Raw genomic sequence first — 20925 nt, forward strand, 5'->3', positions numbered from 1 at the left:
TCATTGAAATGGGGCAGATAGAAGGAAAAACAACATCATTTGAGTTTCAGTTGTCTGTGAATACCCAAATAAATATGAGTAACATATTGGAAACAGATGGGCTTTGTTCACATCCCCACTCAGTTTGTTAATGTCAAAGATTCATAATCTCTTACACAGTCTTTTGAGTCTTGTTTTTTGCACTTATGTGATCCCTGCCTTATAAGGTCATTTGATAAATACTGCAAAGTACTAGAACACTGCAGGTATTCATCCACAAAATTTAGCTTCCTTTCCTTTAAAAATAAGTAGAAAAAATATAAGTAGGAATATGTATTAGTTTGCATTAAGAAATATAACTGAGTGTCCCTGTTTGCTTATGAGCAGATTCTTTTTAATAGGAAATCTACATAGCCTCTACCTTATGGGGCTTATTCTGGGAATTCTAGAACTACCCTTCAACCCATGACTCTAGCTATGAAGGTAATTTTTGTAAATATAGTAGAGGTAGAGTCCAGCTAGTTGTCTTTCTGATAAAAATATTTCATTGGTTTCTGTTGCTATCTCAGATATGTTGTGCCCCTGTAATTAAAACTTTTGGTGTGTGATACATTGGGAATAGTGTAGGTTTGGAATTTCATAAACCTGTATTTGAATAAATGGTTTAGCCATTATTAGCTGTGTGACCTTGGACATGTTACATAACTTTGGGGGCTCATTTACATGATCTGTTACAAAAATCTAAACAAAGAAAATTCCTGAGGTGCCTAGGTGGCTCAGTGGGTTAAGCATCCAACTTCGGCTCAGGTCATGATATCAGGGTCCTGGGATCAAGCCCCATGTCGGGCTCCCTGCTCAGCATGGAGTCTACTTGTCCCTCCCCCTACTCCTGCTATCTCTGTCTCTCAAATAAATAAATAAAATCTTTAAAAATAATAAATAAACCAAGAAGATCTACTTTCCTGTTACTATGGTATCTAACATAAAGCTTTGGACATTTAAAGCCCTTAAATAAGTGTGTGTTTCACCTTCGAGTCACCAGCTTATCAGCTGCGCTGATGTTTTTCCTCTACAGCATGACATTTTTTCCAGGAAGTCAGCCTTACACTTCCCTATCAACACACCTTTATAGAGGCTGTGGTCAGATGCCTGTGGGTGTGGAGAGTATCTGTCCCTGTATACATGGTCTTCAGAAAAAAACTAAAGACTTTAGAGGCTAGTGTGTGGCGGAACCTAGAACCACAGACTCATATTCTAGTCTTTTTTGTGCCGTAAGTTACCAGGGACTTTGATTATGTTTAAAAAACACTATGAAAGTAGGAAATGAAAAAAAGTTAACATACCCAATTTGTTTTACCAGTAAGTTTACCATCAACTTAGAAAGTATTTTTTTTATCTCTTTTCACGGTTAACTCACTCATTCAATAAATACTACTTAAGGATCTACTCCTGTGTGTTATGCACTATATAAAATAATGGAGGTGTGACACGATAAACAAAGAAAAATTCCCTGCCCCCATGAATCTCATATTCTATGCAGAGGAGGCCTCAGTGATGTGAGGGAGTAAGCCACGTGTTTATCTCCTAGTTAGAAGGGATGGCAGGATAACTTAGGACCTTACATTTCATTGTAAGACTGTGTTATTCAGAGTAACATGGAAATTCTTCTCAGGAGTAGATCTATTTTGAGGGTAGAGCTTACAGAATTGCCAGCAGATCAGATGTGGGCTGTGAAAAAGGAGGCAAAAATGACTCAAGGGTTTTGGCCCGAGCAACACAAAGAATGGGGTTGCCGTTAACTAAGATAAGGGGAGAACAGAGAGGGAGGCAGGTTGAGGTAGGTGATACTAGGAGTTTAGTTTTGGACATTTGGGAGTTTGGAACACAACCAGTTGAAGATATTGAGTAGGCAGCTGAATGTAAGTCTGGCTTCAGGGGAGTGATAAAATCTGGGGTTATAAATTTGAATGTTGGGATTCAAACAGCGGTTGAGCGCCTGGGTGGCTCAGCGGTTGAGCGCCTGCCTTTAGCTCAGGACATGATCCTGGGGTCCTGGGATCGAGTCTCACATCGGGCTCCCTGCGTGGAGCCTGCTTCTCCCTCTGCCTGTGTCTCTGCCTCTCTCACTGTGTGTATCTCATGAATAAATAAATATTAAAAAATAAATAAATAAATTTGGGTGTCATACAGAAGTATACTGAGTGTGGTTATGAAGGAATGACTAGAGACAGAAAACAGAGGTTCAAGTTGAACCATGAGATCCACCACACTTTGAACAAAGGAGATCGAAAGGGAGCAGCCATAGAAATTTAAGGAAAAACAAGTGATTATGGTATCCTGGAAATCAAAGTGTTTTAAGAAAAAGGGAGTAATCATCTGGGCCAGCTGCTGCTAAGTGAAGTATATAGTGAAGGTTGAGAATTAACAGTCAGGCTTAGCAACATGAAGATCATTGATGATCTTAACAAAAGCCTGGTAAGAGTAGGCGAGTGGAGGAAAATTAGGGAGTTGGAGAAATGGAATCAGGATTGAGAGTGTTTATTTTTTGTGTTTTTTTGTTTTAATTTTGTTTTTTAAGAAAGAAATACGTGATTACATTCAGTAGAGACAGACAAATATACTGGTTTTCTGGGCCTCCTGGAGCAATATCTGGAGTCAGCTTAAGGGCATGGGATCTACTGCACTAGTTTGGAGCATTGGTCTTACTAGTTGTCATTTATAGCAGGTTGGCAAGCCACAGCTCTGGAGCTAAAATCAGCCTGTTATTGAAATAAAGTTTTATTGGAATGCAGCTATGCCAGTTTATTTAGATATCATCTGTGGCTGCTTTCAAGCTGTAGTGATAGAATTGCAAAGTTGCTACAGAGAAGCCTAAGATACTTACCGTCTGGCTCTTTGCAGGAGTTTGCTTAGATTTACGGTAACTGAAAGAAGAGATGAAATATGAGTGGGAGAGGGGAATTAGAAGGTAGATCTAAGTAACTGAACATTTTGTAAGAGGTATTCAAATGTCTTTTCTGGTTTGGGTCAGATGAGAAGGAAATCAGAACTCTGCATTTAGAGCAAAATGAGTTACAGCCTAGGTGCTTTTTTTTAAGGTGGGTTCTTAGAAGGACCACAGTCTCCAGGGGTGTAAGCTAACCATCTAGGCAGCAACTGCTATGTTACAAATGACCCCAATTTCAGTGGCTTTAAACAACCAATATGTATTATCTTCCAGTTTCTGTGGGTCAGGAGTCAGAAGCAGCTTAGGGGTATGGTTCAGACCCAGTCTCTCCCAAAGCTGCAGTCAAGGTGTCAGCCAGAACTGCCATCACCTGAGACTTGGCTAGGTCTAGAGGTCTGGCTTCCTCTCACACTCGCATGGTTGCTGGCAGGAGGCTTCCACGCCTGGCTAGGGACTCACAACGTGGTCCCCCCACTGCACCCCACCAAGAGACAGATGAGAGAGAGTGCCCAGGACAGAAGCCTTAATCTTTTAACATAGTTCTGGAAGTGACATGCCTTCACCTCTGCTGTATTGTAATGATCGTACAGCTCAACCCTGACACCTTAATTGGAAGATAGGACCAAAGGGTGTGAGTACCAGGAGGTGGGGATGGTCGGGGGCTAACTTGGAGGCTGACTACACAGACTCAGCTTGAATGTCTAGAGAACTATGTCATGTGCCTCCAGCTTTGCCAGGTGTGACCAGTGTTTTCATTACTGCCCACAGCAGCTATTAGTGACAGTTTGATTATATTAAAGCCCAGCCACAAACACGGTTTAAATATTTTTTCTGTTTTCCTAAGCTTTTCTCTTTTCTGGTTATAGAAGAAACATTCATGATAGAAAACTGGAATTCAGATAAGTAAAAAGCTCTGGAAATTAAACACTTTTCATGTGCCTCTGTTTAGATTACTCCTACTGAGATTTTACTTTGCTATCTGCTGTTTTTCCTATTTGTACTAATACGTAATCTGTTTTCATACTTCACATTATTTGTGAGCTGCTTTCACATATTTTGTGAATATTTTTCAACGACCTTCAGTACTCAGTGTCATTTTTAATGATTGTTTCGTAATCCCATTTTATGGCTATCCATAATTTAATTCTTCATTTTTTTTACTATTATGAACAATGTTACAGTAAATATTTCTTTTATACAACCCTGATTATGATATCCTTTTTTTCAAGTATCAGTTCATACTAATAATTCACATACAAATTCAACAAAAGCAAAAACTGTAAGTATAAACTTTGTTATATATAAATTAGTTTTTAAATAGGATCATGATGAGGTTTCTGTGTTGAGGGTCCAGAGATGTTATTAGGTTCTCAGAAGTGGCTGGGATATTCACGTCCTCTGTCAGTTTGTAGAAATAGGTCAGTGACTATAAACTTATCCTACATAAACTTACCTTACAGACTTATCTTACCATAACTATAAACTTATCTTACATAAACCTTGAGTTGTATATAAAAGCATGGTACATCTAATGCCCCCCAAACTCCTAAATCTTATATATGTAAGGTAAGCACCAAAAAAATGTTTGCAGAGATTTGCCACTTGCTATAGTGATTTTAGTAAATGACTTCAGTATCAGCAGATTGAATTGCTTTGTAGTCAGATGTTATATAACATTGACATGTTTATATTAATTTATTAAGAAAATTGCATGAAGTATCTGCTGAACTTAGAATTATCTCTGACTATTCCGTTTCATTTTTTTCTGAGGCTTTTTTTTTTGGAACACTAATCTTGAACAAACTAACTTAGCTTCTGAGACCAGTGTTTAATTTGCCCATAATGCATAATACATTGTAATTCCAAGTAATACAACGTCATCTTATCAGATGTGGGAGTAGGCTGTCTGTCTCCTTTGCTGGCTCTCCTTTCTCTGCCCCTCCCCTCAATCAACAGTTCTTAACCTGGAGTTCCTTTTCTTGTTGGGGAAATGTCTCAGGATTTTACCAATACTGATGACCTGTTCTCCAATCATTTTCTAGAGTTTAATTTCTTTTTCAAAAGTGTACATATGTATTAGTTATTTGCTAGATACTGTGCTAGGTGCTAGGATTTCAGAATTGAAAACAAAAAGCTCTTTGCTGTTTAAAAGCCCCCAGTAATTAATGTGGTGAGAAGCACTGATAGAGGTTTTGTCCAGAATGCTCTGGAACCAGCAAGGATTTACCCACTCAGGCCCAGAAAGCAGTCAGAATGCTTGACATGCTTCACAGAAGAGGTTCTGTTTAAACAGCTTTCTTTTCTTTTCTTTTTTTTCTTTCTTTTCTTTTCTTTTCTTTCTTCTTTTCTTTTCTAAGATTTTATTTATTTATTCATGAGAGAGAGAGAGAGAGAGAGAGAGAGAGGCGGATACACAGGCAAAGGGAGAAAGAAGCAGGCTCCATGCAGGGAGCTTGACGCATGACTCGATCCCGGGTCTCCAGGCTCAGGCCCTGGGCTGAAGGCGGCGCTAAACCGCTGAGCCACCCAGGCTGCCCTAAACAGCTTTCTTTACCCACATTTCACATCACCCTGTTAGGCCAAAGTGTTGTCATTGAAAATGTTTTGATCAAGTTGTATGGATCAGGAGCTTTTTTTCACCCTTAATTTAATATGGTATCAAATATGCATTAAATTAGTCACCTTAGAAATAACTAAAAAGTATATTTATAGAGTAAGAAGCAATTTAAGTTTAATTATCTGAATCTCTACCACCCTCTTTCCTACTCTGAATCCTTTTTTCGGAGTTTATAGACAGTTCGTTCATTTTTTTACCATAATAAGTAATCAGAAAGAACTTTCCAGTGAGCCAAAATTTGCCTTTATCTTTTCTTCAATATTTTTAGTTTTAAATTCTAAACATTTTCTCCCAGTCTGTTGCTTATCCTTTCATTTTCATTTTTTTTTAGATATTATTTTTAAGAGATCTCTACACCCAAATGAGGCTCAAGCTTACAGCCTCAAGATCAAGAGACACACGCTCTACCACCTGAGCTAGCCAGGCACCCCTCATTTTCTTTTTGAAAGGGAAAAAAAATGTTTAAAGTATGAACTCAATCCATTTGATACCTCTCAAAAGATGCAATACTTTTCTTCATTTATCAGTAAAAGAAGTTAGAAATCAGCTTTAAGAAAACTCAGCAAATGGTGAACAAATCTCCTTGGAAGTCACAGTCACATACAGAGAAGAGAGGAGGGACAGATCGGATACCACCTGCCTTTATGAGATTCATCAAATACTGGGCCTACTCAAGGGTGGACAGAAAAGTCAGCTCTCAAAAAGGAATATGTGAGGCGTTTACTACACACCTTCCTAAGAGCACTTGGGCAGGAGTGGGGTGGGGAAGACAGGTTTTCTAAACTAGATCTAGGAAATGGAATCAGTCATCTTCTACACCTTAAGGGCTGTCCGCTGGTTAATAACTTTGTTTTTTTTTTAAAGATCAAAGAAAAACCAAACACCCCCAAAATGGAAGAGAAACAAATACCACCAAGATATCCCTGGTTATTCCCCAGAGCAGAATCAAAAAGCAGCTTCAGCAATCCAAAGTAGTCTGTTAACAGTCATCACAAGTATGACTTGCCTTTTAAACAATGACAAAAAAAAAAAAATTTTTTTTTTTTTTTTTTTTTTTGGAAACAACAGATCAAAAACTAGTACTGATCACTTTTCTGGCAATACAGAACTACTCAGAATTAATTAGTATTGGAGGCAAAGGGGCCAAACCGATGGGCCTAGTCTCACACAAGTGCATGTGGCAAGGTTCAGGGTATTATTAGTTGTGATTGGAAAGACAGATTTTAATTTTTCATCTTTAGTCTGATTTAAAAATGGCTTTAGTAGGATGTTACACCAGCTGTGCGGCAAGGGCTCTGGAGATAAGTTCATAGTGGCACACACCAGGAGCTCCTCTGGTTCTGGCTGTGGGGCAGCCAGTCTTGCATGGTCAAACACATTCTTTGGGCCTTTCTGTATGAGTTCAAAGCACTCCACATACTTGATAGCCCTCAAGCAGTCTCTGGAGTGATAGGCTTCTCTTTGTACTTAAAGCTTCTCAGTAGTAGAGAGGTCATCTCTGAGATCAGTTTGGGTCCCAACAGGCAAGACAGGAGTCTTTGCACAGTGGTGAATTATCTCAGGCACTCAACTTTTCTTTCACATTTTGAATGAGGACAGAGAAAACAGTGAAAAACATAAAGTCCAAGAGTATGTGGCTCTCCACCAGTCATAACCATGACTACATAATTGTCAAAAACAGTTGGTACATATTCAGATGGAAATATGCCATGTAGGCTATCAGGAGATACGTCTTTCCAGCGACACCATCGCCCACAGCAATGCACTTGTTTATTTGTCTACAGTACTGAGACAGTTTTGTATCTATTTTGAAAATTTCAGATTTTGTGTTGACCTCTGCTTCTCCACTGGGACCTTTCTATAGAATCTTTCACTTTCTTCTTCCACCTGCATCATTTTTTTAAAGTAACCTCCACACTGAGTATGGAGCTTGCTTAAAAAAGTCATGACCCCAAGATCAAGAGTCTCGTGCTCTACCAACTCAGCCAGCCAAGCCCCCCTCCTTTTATTTTCTTAACTGTCTTTTATGTTTTGAAGGCAGAAAATACTTCTTAAAATTTTTTTAATTTGAGTATAGCTGATGCACAACAGTATATTAGTTTCAGCTGTACAGCATAGTGATTCAACAAGTCTGTGTGATGCTTTGTTCACCACAAATGTAGCTACCACTTGTCATCATTATGGAATGAATAAATCACAGGAATAAAAGGCACACCATAGGAATATAGTGGATAACGGTGTAATCATTTACTTAACTGTCTTTTAAGAGTGGAAGTTTCTAATTTTGTTGCCCAATTTATCAGTTTGTTCTTTTGTGGATTTTGCTTTTGGTATTCTAAGAAATCATTACTTAACCCAGGGTCACATGCGTAATCCAAGGCCACATGCCTAATTCTATGCTTTCTTCTAGAAGTTTTGCCATTTTAGGCTTTACATTTAAGAATGATCCAATTTGGGATGCCTGGGTGGCTCAGCGGTTGAGCGTCTGCCTTTGGCCCAGGCCCTGATCCTGGATTCCTGGGATCAAGTCCTGCATCGGGCTCCTTACAGGGAGCCTGCTTCTCTTCCCTCTACCTGTGTCTCTGCCTCTCTTTCTGTGTCTCTCATGAATAAATAAATAAAATCTTTAAAAAATAATAAAAACAAAAAAAAGAATGGTCCAATTTGAGGTAACTTTTGTATGGGTATACCTTTTTTTTTTTTTTTTTTTTTACATATGGATATCGTAATGGTTCCAATATCATTGTTGAAAAGACCATCCTTTCTTTTAGTACATTGCCTTTTGCACCTTTCTCAACAGGTGTCAAAAACTGAAGAACCCACTTTTCCACCAGCAGGTGAATGGATAAACTAGTTGTAGTGTATCCATACAGTGGAGTCCTGGGCTTAATAGAAGGAAAAGAAGGGTTGCTGATACAGGCAACAACAGGGATACATCTCAAAACTATGTGGAGTGAAAAAAAAAAAAAAACTATGTGGAGTGAAAAAAGCCTGAGGGATACATACTGCATAATTCTAGAAACTCTAGAAAATGCTAATTAGTCTATATGGAAAATAATATATCTAATTCAATGTATTAAGGAAAGTGGCAATAGAAGGGGAGATTACAATGGGTCAGATTTTTTTTTTTTGGGTCAGATTTTTAAATAGGTCCAGTTTATTATATGTTATACCTCAATAAAGCTGTTACAAATAAAATTTTTAAATTTTATAGAATAACACTATAAACTTTTTTTTAAAAGATTTTATTTATTTGAGAGATAGTGTGAGCTAGAGAGGGAGCACTAGCATAGGTGGAGCGAGAGAGAGAAGCAGAGAGCTCAGTGTTGGGCTCGATCCCAGGACCCCAGGATTATGACCTGACCTGAAGGGAACACTTAACCGACTGAGCTACCCAGGTGCCCCCACAATAAACTTTTGTATCTAAAATTTTTCTTTCTTATTCCTTAATTTTTTCTTCATACTATAGCCTCCATTTTCTTCTTCTTACTAAAAAATGGTGTATAGGTCTCAACATAGCATTCAGAAAATGTGATCATTGTAAACTCACTTCAGGTATACCTTCTACTTCTTTATTTAAGTCCTTATGTCATGCCAGTTTCTATAGTCTTTTGTCTTTCCTTGGTACCATTGTTCAACTACCAACAACACACTTTGTTATCCATTTAACTCAAACTCCCCTAAATGTCCACACATACTTCACTAGTAGAAACTGAAAAATGCAGAGGGTCAAGATACATAAGGTTTAAGGGGAGAAGTGTAAAAAAGGAATGATCAGGGGCAGATGACAAAGGGAGACGGTATTACAGAACTTAGATTTTAACCTTAGAGCACTATGGAGTCTTTGAAAATTTTAACTAACCCATGTCAAACTAATTTCCCTTTTAATGTGATAAGTGTGGTTACATAAAAAGGCAGGCAATATTAACAGTAAGGGGCTTCGTATCAGTCGCTTTGGTATTTTAGTTAATATATAGTTTTTTGGGGTGGCAGGGTCAAAGCTCTTCTTCCAATACTTTAATTTTTCCCAGGCTTTGTACATTATAGTTGCATCCCATCTACTGAAATATGACTAGCAATTCAGAGTTCAGAACTAACTGAATTTTCCTGCTTCTGCTTCTTGGGTTTATGAGAATAACAACTATATTTAGGCTTAAGAATTTAGTCTACTGGAATAAAATACAGGCTTCATGTATTCATCCTTACTGTTTTTCAGTATGAAATCTTAAAAAAAAGGGCATGTGAGAGGTTTTAATATTTTATTTTTCTTCCTTTCAAACTTTGAGTCAACGTTCACTAATTTTGGTTAGATATGATTCTCTGTAAGGCACTACTGATTCTTGATGTCAGCAAGAGATGGCAAGAACCCAGAAAGGATAAAGGTAATTTATGAGCAGTAGCCAGTTTTCTGGCAACTGGAATGCTTTGTTGCAAAATAAAGTTTATTATTAAAAGTTTCTTTGTCTTCATACAGCACCTGTCACTGCCCGTGTTTTTCAACACCTGGCTTAACACAAAACTACTAGAGAGCATATGAAACCAGTTCTTCAGGAGGTTAGTTGAACTCAGCCCTCCAGTATGATGGATTGGTGGCTGTGGAAGCCCAGAAGTAGGTACCAGTTCCTGGTAAACATGCTCAGCCCATCCCTTGACCTGAACCCTGGGTTTTGGGATAGAGTGAAAAAATGAGGATTAGAATACTGGCTTCAAAAGTCATTTGTGAATACACAGTGATTTCATGTCTGCTCTAACCACACTGACACAGACACATAGTTTCTGCTGGTTCATACCATCCTGGGTCAGTTCCAGTTTTACCTCTGCCACAACTTTCTGCGGAATTTCTTGTAAGTGACTTAATTTTTCTTTCTTTTTATGAAAGATGAGAAGAGTAGACTATTTTAAGACTTCCTTCTGTGGGTTTTCAGTGACATTCTATTTACTTGACTTAACATCTCACAGTGAAACTTTGAGGTAAGAATGAAAATAACTTGTTAAACCCTATCATGTGTAAAATTGGAAGAAATAGGCTAGTATACTGAAGGGGATATTGTATTGGATGAGGTCCCTAGGTAAATCTCACTTTCTGAGGGGGTTGGACCTTCCAGATGTTCTCTCTGATTATCAGATTGTCCTCTATACTGAAGCCTGTGAGTCTTACATGATAATGAGATGCTACAACTTTGCTTCTAACCCCCAGTTTGAATTTAGGTGCACATATTTAGTGTTCTCATTTTAATATATTTTGAATTTTACCTAATGTCTTCTTCTCTCTTCTGTTGATTACATGGGTTTTCGCATTTGGCTTATTCATGTGACCATATTTTATTTATTGTATTCTGGCATTTTTAATATTAAGCTGTTAATATTTCTGGGATAAAACACATTTAGCTGGGAAAAAAAAAACCCATACTTAACTGTAATGTGTTCTTCTTTACTAAGAGATAAAATCCAAGTATTTGTGTTTTATGAAATGTCTCTTTATTAGTGAAATTGTAATGAGACCTTTTTTTTTGTATGATTATTGCTATTTTGGTACTACTGACTTTTATTACCCAAATGAAGTGTTTTGGGTAGCTTTTCTGTGCTACCCATGAGAATTATCTTTTCATGTTTAAGAGAAATTACCTTTAAAACTGTCTGGGTCCCAGGGCACCTAGGTGGTTCAGTGGGTTCTGACTCATGATTTTGGCTCAGGTTATGATCTTGCCATTGTTGGGTCAGGCCCCAAGCCCCACATTGGGCTCTGTGCTCAGTGCAAAGTCTGCTTCAGATTCTTTCTCCTTCTCCCTCCCCCTCTGCCACCCTCCACTCGTGCTCTTGCTCTCTCTGTCTCTCTCTCTCAAATGAATAAATAAAATCTGTCTCAAATGAATAAATAAAATCATCGTAGAGTACATATAAAACAAACAAAAACTGTCTCGGGCTCAAGCCTGGTGGAGAGATCATTCTTGCCAGTTTCTTCTATAATGATAGTAAAGTTTAGATGGTAAACACTTAGGATCTATATTTTTTAAAGTCCTAGATTCATACCAGCAGTGTGACTTTGGACACCTGTTAAAAACTCTGTGTGACTGAGCTGTAAAATGTGGGTAATGGTTTTAATGTCCTTTAATAGTCTTGAGATTAATCAAGTAGTTGGAAAAATGTCTAATATAAATACTCAATAGATGAAAATATTTTCCTCCAATGTTATTGTCTTATCTCCAGGTATTTTTTTAATTGTCCTTATCCCCCCCCCCCTTTTTCCTACTTTCCTTGGAATTTTTCTCCCAGCTTCTTTCTTTATTTTTTTTTTTAAGATTTTATTTATTTGACAGAGAGAGAGAGAGAGAGAGCACAAGCAGGCCAAGTGGGGAAAAAAAAGAGGCAGACTCCCATCTGAGCAAGGAGCCCCACACAGGGCTTCATCCCAGGTGCCCCTCTCCCAGCTTCTTGAACCATGTTTGGCTGAATGCTCTGTAAGATAGTCCTAGAAGAACATAAAAATTTAAAAATATTAACCTTAGGTAATAGGACCACACAGGTAAACTTTCCCTTTGTCCCTTTACTCTCCCAAGTTTTATATGATGAGTACATGTTACTTTATAATCATCATGAAAAACTGAGTGAAGGAGGAGCTCATGTCTCATGTATGTGTATGCATGTGTGCATGCACACGCACGTATGTGTGCACAGGAGGGTGATCAACGCTAATGATAACATTAAGAGTACTTAACAGGGACGACTGGGTGGCTCAGCGGTTGAGTGTCTGCTTTTGGTTCAGGGAGTGATCCCGGGGTCCTGGGATCAAGTCCTGAGTTGGGCTCCCCACAGGAAGCCTGCCTGTCCCTATCCCTTGTCTGTGTCTCTCTTTCTGTGTGTCTCTCATGAATAAATGAATAAAATCTTTAAAGAAAAAAAAAGAAAGAGTACTCAACAGCATTTGCGATAACCCTCAGAAATGAGTCTGTAGTAAACAGATTTGCAATGGAGAATTTAGTTGATAAATACTCAAGTTGTTATTAAACCTAAGTTCAGATTGGATATTTCTTATATTCACTGTTATAATTAAAAAAAAAAGAATTTTTAAAAAAATTAAAAACAGTGATATCTCCTGTCTTTTTGCTGTGCCATACTTACACAGTAAGCATCATAGAGCACATACCAAAAGCTTAATGTGATTAGATGGATGCCTGGTGCCATGTATAATATCAAGTCAGAATTTTAGAGGTTACCAGTTTACATTTTCTGTTATTATTTAAAAAGAATTGGACATAAAGAATTGGCTGCTGGCCCTCCCCTCTGCCCTGCAGCTACCTGCTGCCTTCTCTTCATCCAGCATAGCCCTACTGCACTCTGACCACCCCACATGCTGTCTGGGTTCAATACGGCCTTCCATCCAGGTCTCGCTCTGCAGCCTCCTCCAGATCCAGCTCATGGTGGACCTTGTGGAAATAGGGTCTTCACATCCCATCCTGGGAATCCCCAAAGTCTTTAAGAGAAACACCAACAGCAAAAAGATGAATCTGGGAGTTGGTGCCTACCGAGATGATAATGGAAAGCCTATGTGCTCCCCAGCATCCAGAAGGCAGAAGCCCAGACTGCTGCAAACAATATGGACAAAGAATACCTACCCATCGTGAGACTTGCTGAATTTTGTAAGGCAGCTCCAAAACTAGCCCCAGGAGAGAACAACTAAAGGTTGAAAAGCAGCAGATATGTCACCCTGCAGACCATTTCTGCAACTAGGGCCTGAGGACTGGAGCCAATTTTCTGCAGAGGTTTTTTTAAGTTCAGCCGAAGTGTCTTTCTGTCCAAACCACCCTGGGGAAATCACACACCCATCTTCAGGGATGCTGGCATGCAGCTACAAGGTTAATTGATACAATAACCCCAAGACTTGCAGCTTTGACTTTACAGGCTCTGTGGAGGACATTTTGAAAATGCCACAACATTTTCTCCTGCTTTCCTGTCTGAGCCCACTGCCCCATGGGAGTGGACCAATGCCATGAGCCGTAGAAGGAAGTGGCAACAGTGATGAAAAGGAACAGTCTCTTGACGTTCTTTGACATGGCCTCCCAAGGCTTTGCCAACAGTGATGGCAACAAAGATGCCTGGACTGTATGCCACTTCATGGAACAGGGCATTAATGTTGGTCCCTGCCAGTCCTATGCCAAGATCATGGGCCTATCTGGTGAGCACATGGGAGCCTTCACTGTGGTCAGCAAAGATGCTGATGAAGCCAGAAGGGTAGAGTCACAGTTGAAGATCTTGATCTGTCCCATGTATTCCAGCCCTTCCCAATCAGTGGAGGCCAGATTGCTTTGACCATCCAGACCAGCCCTGACCTACAAAAACAGCGGTGGCAGGAAGTAAAAGGCTTGGCTGACCAAGTCCCGATCATGTGGACTCAGCTGGTCTCCAGCCTCAAGAAGGGAGGGCTCCTTCCACACCGTGACAGCACATCACTGAATGGACTGCCATGACTGCCATGTTCTGTTTCAGGGGACTAAAGCTTGAGCTGGTGGAGAGGCCAAGGAGTTCTTCATCTGCATGACAAAGGATGGACACACCCCTGCGGCAGGGGGCTTCCTTGCCCAAGCCTTTCTCCAGGTCACTGAGTAATTTCCCTGTGAGAGGGACCAGAGCCGACCTTCCTGTCTACAGCCTCCACTGTTGTGAGATTCAAACGGAAGAAGGAGGGTGGATGGTGGCAAGCAGGTCATTCTTTCAACCACAGTACTTAAACACTCAACCACTGAATAAGTTTCTCAGAAAAGAACATGTAGTGAAATAGGGCAGAGGCATCTGTGGTGGGTGTCTGAACTTTGTGGCTCAAAACCAAGCTCCTGCTCATCCTTTAACTCCAGCTATTCCAGAAGAGCTTACAAAAAAGACATGGCCCAAAAAACCCCATCGATCATGCCATTGTGAAGTTCCAGAAGCTTTAACTGCAGCACATTGTGGTGTTGGGGACACCTCTGTAGATCCAGCATGAGAATAGCACCTGTGAGAGGCATTGCGGGAAGACCTGGCTCTAACATTAGCAGGCAGCCTCGTGTTTGTCCGCTCGTGATTGAGCAAGCTTATCCACACACCTCGTTACAGAAATCGTGTTTCATGAAAACCAGCAAGTGTGCTGCCGCTGCAGCCAGGGAAATAAAAGATGCTGTTTCCTGTCTTATTTAAGAAAAAGAAAAAGCTCTGCTGTTTAATGCTTTCGGGCATTTTAATGTTCTTCTCTTCTCCCTTCGTGTTGCTGTTCTTTCCCTTCAGCACAGAGCTTTATAACCAGCCTCAATTTTCATCCTGTTCTACTGCTCGATTGACCATCAACCCCAGCCTATAGGGGTTAGTTCAGCATCCTCTTCAGTGATTGTCTCCTGTCGGGATGCTCCCTCTGCCTTGTTGGTCCTCTTCCTCCATTCAGTGCAGTAGTTCAGTCTCTCATCTCACATCAGCAGCAGGCAGGGCAGGGCAGCACCAGGGCAGAGGAGTATCTGGGCTTTGGTTTTAACCTGTGTGTGCTGCCGGCTGGACTCAGGCTTCACCCTTTGGAAAGATCACCACCGTCTGCTCCAATCATGTAGACTTATTACAGCCTGGTTTCTTTGTTATAATAAAGTTTCTATAGCCCCCGCCCCCCAAAAATAAAAAGCATTGGCTATTCAACCACATTTCCATAAAATAGAAACTCAGCAAGTGATCAACTAAAGACTATAGTAGAGGTTAGTTGGTACAAAGGGAATTTCTCTTTATTGCTGTAGAGTTCATCTGTCCTGTTTCATGGGGTGCCTGGGTGGCTCAGGCAGTTAAGCATCTCCCTTCAGCCCAGGTTATGATCCTGGAGTCCAGGATCTCCCCCTCTGCCCGCTTGTACATGCGCACTCTCTCCCCCCCCCAATAAATCAATCAATCAATCGATCAATCAATCTTTTTAAAAAATAAATTCCTGGTTTATAAAAATAGTTTCAGTACTTAATTTGCAGAGCATGACTGATCACTATGGCCCTTATAAATTCTTACTTTTAGCCAACCTCAGTGCTATGAAGAAAACATTTAAAAAAAAAAATCACTTCAACACTTCTCTATAGCAGTGAAGACTATTGGCTCTCCTTTCTCTTTTCTCCCGCTTGTGCCTCACTCCTACTCCTTTTCTGTGCCAGATATTGCCTAATCTTAACTTTTTCCTTATTTATGATGATTTGGCCACTCATTTCAGGAAACCTATTTAGTCTTAAAATTGGTACTGAATAATTGTTTTCTTTAAAACTGAGGCTGATTTGGGGGTGCCTGGATGGCTCAGTTGGTTATCTTCCTTTGCCTCAGGTCATGATCCCGGGATTGAGCTCCGTGTCAGGGCCCAGGGATCATTCCCTGTTCAGTGGGGACTCTGTTTGTCCTTCTCCTGCCTCTCCCCCCCGCCCCGACACCCTAAGTCGTGTACTCTCAATTGCTCTCTCTCAAATAAGTAAATATATACATAATCTTTTAAAACTGAGGCTAATTTTAATTAGATGACTTTGAGATTTTCATAATTCCTGAATTTGAAATATTTTGGGATTTCAAATAAGCCAACTGAGGATTTTAACTCAGGTTGTAGTGAAAGCCATAGGCTCACTCATCTGTATCCCCAGCTCCCAGTGAAAACACAGAGGAAAATAAAATTTACAGACAGAAGTTTGTAAATTCATAACAGCATTGAGAATGAGAACAGATGGAGTGACCATCAGCAAAGCAGAGACTTTCCAGGTTTTAGAAGACAGAAAGCAGATGGCATCGATGGGTGAACCAGGGTAGAAGAAGCCCCAGGCCGGCATACCCATGAGGAAAGCTGCAAGTGGAATCTCTTCTTCCCCATAGATTGCTGAAGAGCCTTTAAGCTGAGGCCGTAGGAACAGAGCAGAAGAGATGATAGGACAAGGTATTATATATGTGTATATTAAGAGCTAACTGGATATCCTACCCACATACCAGCCCATACAAGTGTTGCAGTAACATTGGTTCCTGTGCTAATTTTGGAAATCTACTTTTGAAAAAAGTTTCTTTTTAAACTCTCATTTTGAGGAGGACTGGGAGTTCCAGTGAAAGTGTTAGTGACTGAAGGTAACCTCTGCTTGTTTTGGTTTTTGGAGAAGAATCTAACCTGGCAACCTGTTCCTTGCCCGTGAACCTTGAAGTGAGCTCCTCTGAAAATGCCAGTGAACGTGAAGTCTCCAGATCTGTCATGGGAAGGAGATCTAGTCACCACCAGAAAAACCTGCTTTGCTGGACTGAGGAAGCTAGAGGAAGAAAGCCTAGCCAGTGGTGACTTGAAATTAAATAAAATGTAGTATGCTATTATTGCCAGATTAGTATAGGATGTAAATTAACAATTCACAAAATAACTAAGTAAATGGAAAAAATATTCACCCTCTTCATGTAATCAAAGATGGAATAGAAATAACGAGATCTTTTTTCTAATATAAAAGCAGATTTTTTAAAAAGAATTCTGATTGCTTAATAGGAATGTTGTGAACAGTTAATTATACAGTCCTATTGAAAAGGAGTTGAATATTATGTCTGCTAAACCTTAAACAGTCCATTCATTCATTTCTGTTTCTTGGAGTCTACCTCATGAAAACATTTTAAATGTAGAAATAGATGGTCATTCATCGTTACACTAAATAATTCTAACCGGCTATAACATTTTATATTACAGGTCTTGGTAAGTAAGCTTCTATAATACATCTACAGAATGACATACTAAATAGCCATTAAGAATTATAGCCAGGAAATCAATAGAACAACCCAGAAGAACAAGTATGACTTAAGTGGAAAGGGATGCAGAAGGCAAACTTGTGTGTTTATAACCTCTTCCCATGGTGTCTCAGTACTTGATTGTGAGATCCTTGAAGTCAGGGATCCAGACTTGCTTATCTTTGTGCCCACCCACTACTGCCCCCCACCCCATGCCTTGGCATGGTACCTGACCCTCAGTAATTATATGTTGGCTCAGAAGATGGGCATAGGAAAAACAGGAAGGAAATCCAAAAGTAAGCCAAAAGATGAGAGAAGCCACTTTACACAGAGAGAGCTAACTTACTAATGAAACATGCATTAAGAAGTGGAATTTAACAGATGTCTTCATGTGCACTTAAATTCCTTAAAAATATTTCATGTGCTAATGATTGTTTACTGTTAAACTTTTTGTCAGTATTTCTTCTAATATCTAAGGGGTTTTTTTTGAAATTTATTTCAGAGAGATCGAGAGAGCATGCGCATGTAGGGGGAGAGGGACAGAGGGATAGAGAAAGAAAAACTCAAGCAGACTCTGCACTGAGCACAGAGCTTGACCCTGGCGCAATCCTATAACCCCAAGATCATGACTGGAGCCAAAACCAAGAGTTGGTCACCTGACCATGCCACCCAGGCACCCCTCTAATACTAAGGTTTGATATAAGTCTTATTTAGTTGAATAATTTTTAAGCAGGATTATTTAGATATAATTAGTTCAATTATTTTTTTCTGGTTGCATTTTTTAAATTAGCAAAGCTTCCATAGACAGTATGAAGTTCATAAGTCTATAAACAAGAGAAACTATAACAGTATATATTATTTATATTTATATTTATATACACACACACATATATATATTTAATTTATAGCTCACACACAGTAGAACCTAAAGCAAATATAAGTTGCCCAAATTATACTTTTTTGTTAGAGTTGTTAAGCATCCAGGCTCTGAATATTTTTTTTTATCCAATTTTGTAGCTGGTAAATTCAGTAAATAACACTTAATGTATTTAATTTTCAGATAAGTAACATTCTCATGGTTCAAAATTCAAATGATTACTTTCTGTTGTGTATCCTTCCAGAGTTAGCATAGGAATACAGAAGCAATATGTATATTCTTTATAATAATTATTTGCTGTTTTCCTAATAAACTACATAATCTTATTTCAGAAGCACATTTAGGTGTTCAAAGACAGATGTTAAAATAGCTGTAGATAGTGATTTACAGCTATTTTACTCTTTTACCTTTCGGGTTCCACCCTGTTATTTATTTCTCAGCATTACTGAATCAAGACATGAGGTGGTAACAAAACCACTGAGGCCAAGGTGAAAAAAACACTTATACTTGGGCTATACTTAGATTCTTATTTTAAATTATTTTGATCTATTAAAAGATCAGTATTGATTTTCATAATTTCCTTTCATGAATTCTTAATACCTACCCCTCCCCACCACAAAAAGCTGCTTGTTCCTCTTCTTTTTTCTTACCCATGTCCATTCTAGGCAGAAAGTTTGGTGATTTGGGTTGAACTTTCCTTTCCTTCACCTCTCATATCTAATCTGTCCCCATATTGAGTGTCTCTTGAATCCATCCATACCCTCTCCCTGGTCCACAGTCAAGTCCACGTGGGCCTGTAGCCTTCCAGCCATCTGCCTGCCTCTGAGTCATAGTCTCTCGCTTCAAAACTCGTGGTGGGTCTCCACTGCTTGGAGGACAGGAATCTAAATCCCTAGTACATCCCTAGTACATTTTCTTTCTGTTTCTGTCCCTTTTTACTTCTGGCTTCATCTCTCACTCTCGCTCTGGGAGTCACCTGGTCAGCTAATGCTTTGTCTTTCAAGTCTCAGCCTTCCTCATTTGTTCCAGAGAATTTTTGTTAGTTTTAACTGCCGCAAGGGCTTTACCTTTGTGGTGCTGTTAGTAATTTTGCCCTGGGCTGAATATATGCTGCATATAAAGGTAGGATCTTCTAAAAAGATGAATGTTTATTTCCTATACTTACCATATTAGACATCTTACATAATGCTGTTTTGTTCATGTTAACTTTGGCTTTGCAAATGAGCAGAGACCCAGGGAGATAAAGTAATTCGAGCCTTTGTGATTTTAAGGGTGTAATTTGATATCTCTCATGTTTGGCAAGTCATATAAATTTATTCAGACAAAGCAAAATGTTAGACCATCTTTAAGCAGTTTCCAGCTACTGTACCCTTATAACAGTATTATTTTCCTTAGTTCAGTCTTTATTGTAATTTTGTATCCTCCTTATTCAGTGCAGCTTGAATTGGAAAATATTATGTCGTTACATTTCAAAAATAAAACAGTGCCTCAGGGACTTTCTAACTTGGATATTGATCTTTAGAGCTTGATTGTATACTTTAAAATGAAGATCTCCTATGAGTTTAGGGCGTCAGTTACTACTAATGTTATTTATTATTTCACCTGGACTTCTTCCACCTTCTCTTTTTCATAATGACTAATTAATAAGGTTTTGCTTATAAATATTCAAAACAGTAGTTTCTCTTGTCACTTAAAATTTGTCATAGATTTATTGGAATTCCAAAAGTATGAAATAAAAAAAATGATTGGACTTCATCAAAATTGAAAGCTTCTTCTCTTCCAAAAACAGGTAAGGAAAATAAAAAGATAAGCTACAGATAGAAAATATTTTCTTATAAAGGCTTTTATACGAGAAAATATAGAGAACTCTTACAACTCACTGAAAAAACAAAAACCCAATTTTTAAAAATGGGCAAAAGATTTGAACACCAAAGACATATAGATAGTAGACAACCACATGAAAAGATGCTCAATATGATTAGTTTTTAGGAAAATTATAACCACAGTGAAATACTGTTACTCAAACTATTAGACTGACAGTTCCCAGATAGAAAGCAACTAAAAATCACATACATGTTAGTGGAAATGGAGAAGGGCATAGCAACTTGGAAAACATATTTAAACATGAAATTACCATGCAGTTTAGCAGTCTCTTTCCTAGATATTAACCCAAGAGAAGTGGAAACACACACACATACACATATATGCGCGCACACACACAAACTTGTATGTTTATAGCTTCTTCATCTTTAACATATTTTAAATGGAAACAACCCAAATAAATGTAGATGGAGAAGCAAATTGTGCTACTTCCAGACAATTGAGTACCATCCAACATTAAAAAAAGATGTATGCACCACTGGTACATGTAACAATATGGATGTATCTCAAAAGCCATAGCTAAGAAAAAGAAACCAGGCACAGAAGTCTATATGTATAATATGGTCCATTTATATAACGTTCTGGAAAAGGTGATAGGAACTAAAGTTGGATCAGTGGCTGCCAGGGGATGGGGTCAGAAGGGAAGCATGACTGCTAAGGGGTAAGAGGAACCTTTTTGGGGGAATGGAAATGTTACGTATCTTGATTGTGGTTGGTTACATGACTATACATTTATCCAAATTCATTAAAAAGGTGATTTTATTGTATTTAAACCAAACTGCCTTTGAAGAAAAGTTAAAGCCAGGTTTCAACATCAGAAATTATCTTCACAATTTTTTTAAAGATAGATAGTAGATAGATAGATAGATAGACAGATAGATAGATAGATAGATTTGAACAAGCAAG

The 20925-nt window shown here is 38.8% G+C and overlaps 1 protein-coding gene and 1 pseudogene across 4 annotated transcripts in view; both read left to right on the forward strand.

Annotated features, from left to right (window-relative positions):
• The window catches only part of RALA (RAS like proto-oncogene A), a 73176-nt gene that overhangs the window by 22870 nt on the left and 29381 nt on the right, over nucleotides 1–20925 (forward strand). The window lies entirely within an intron of this gene.
• Nucleotides 12892–14980, forward strand: LOC140613532 (aspartate aminotransferase, mitochondrial pseudogene; annotated as a pseudogene).

The sequence above is a fragment of the Canis lupus genome, chromosome 21, assembly GCF_048164855.1.
Source record: "Canis lupus baileyi chromosome 21, mCanLup2.hap1, whole genome shotgun sequence".
In the NCBI taxonomy this organism is placed as follows: Eukaryota; Metazoa; Chordata; class Mammalia; order Carnivora; family Canidae; genus Canis; species Canis lupus.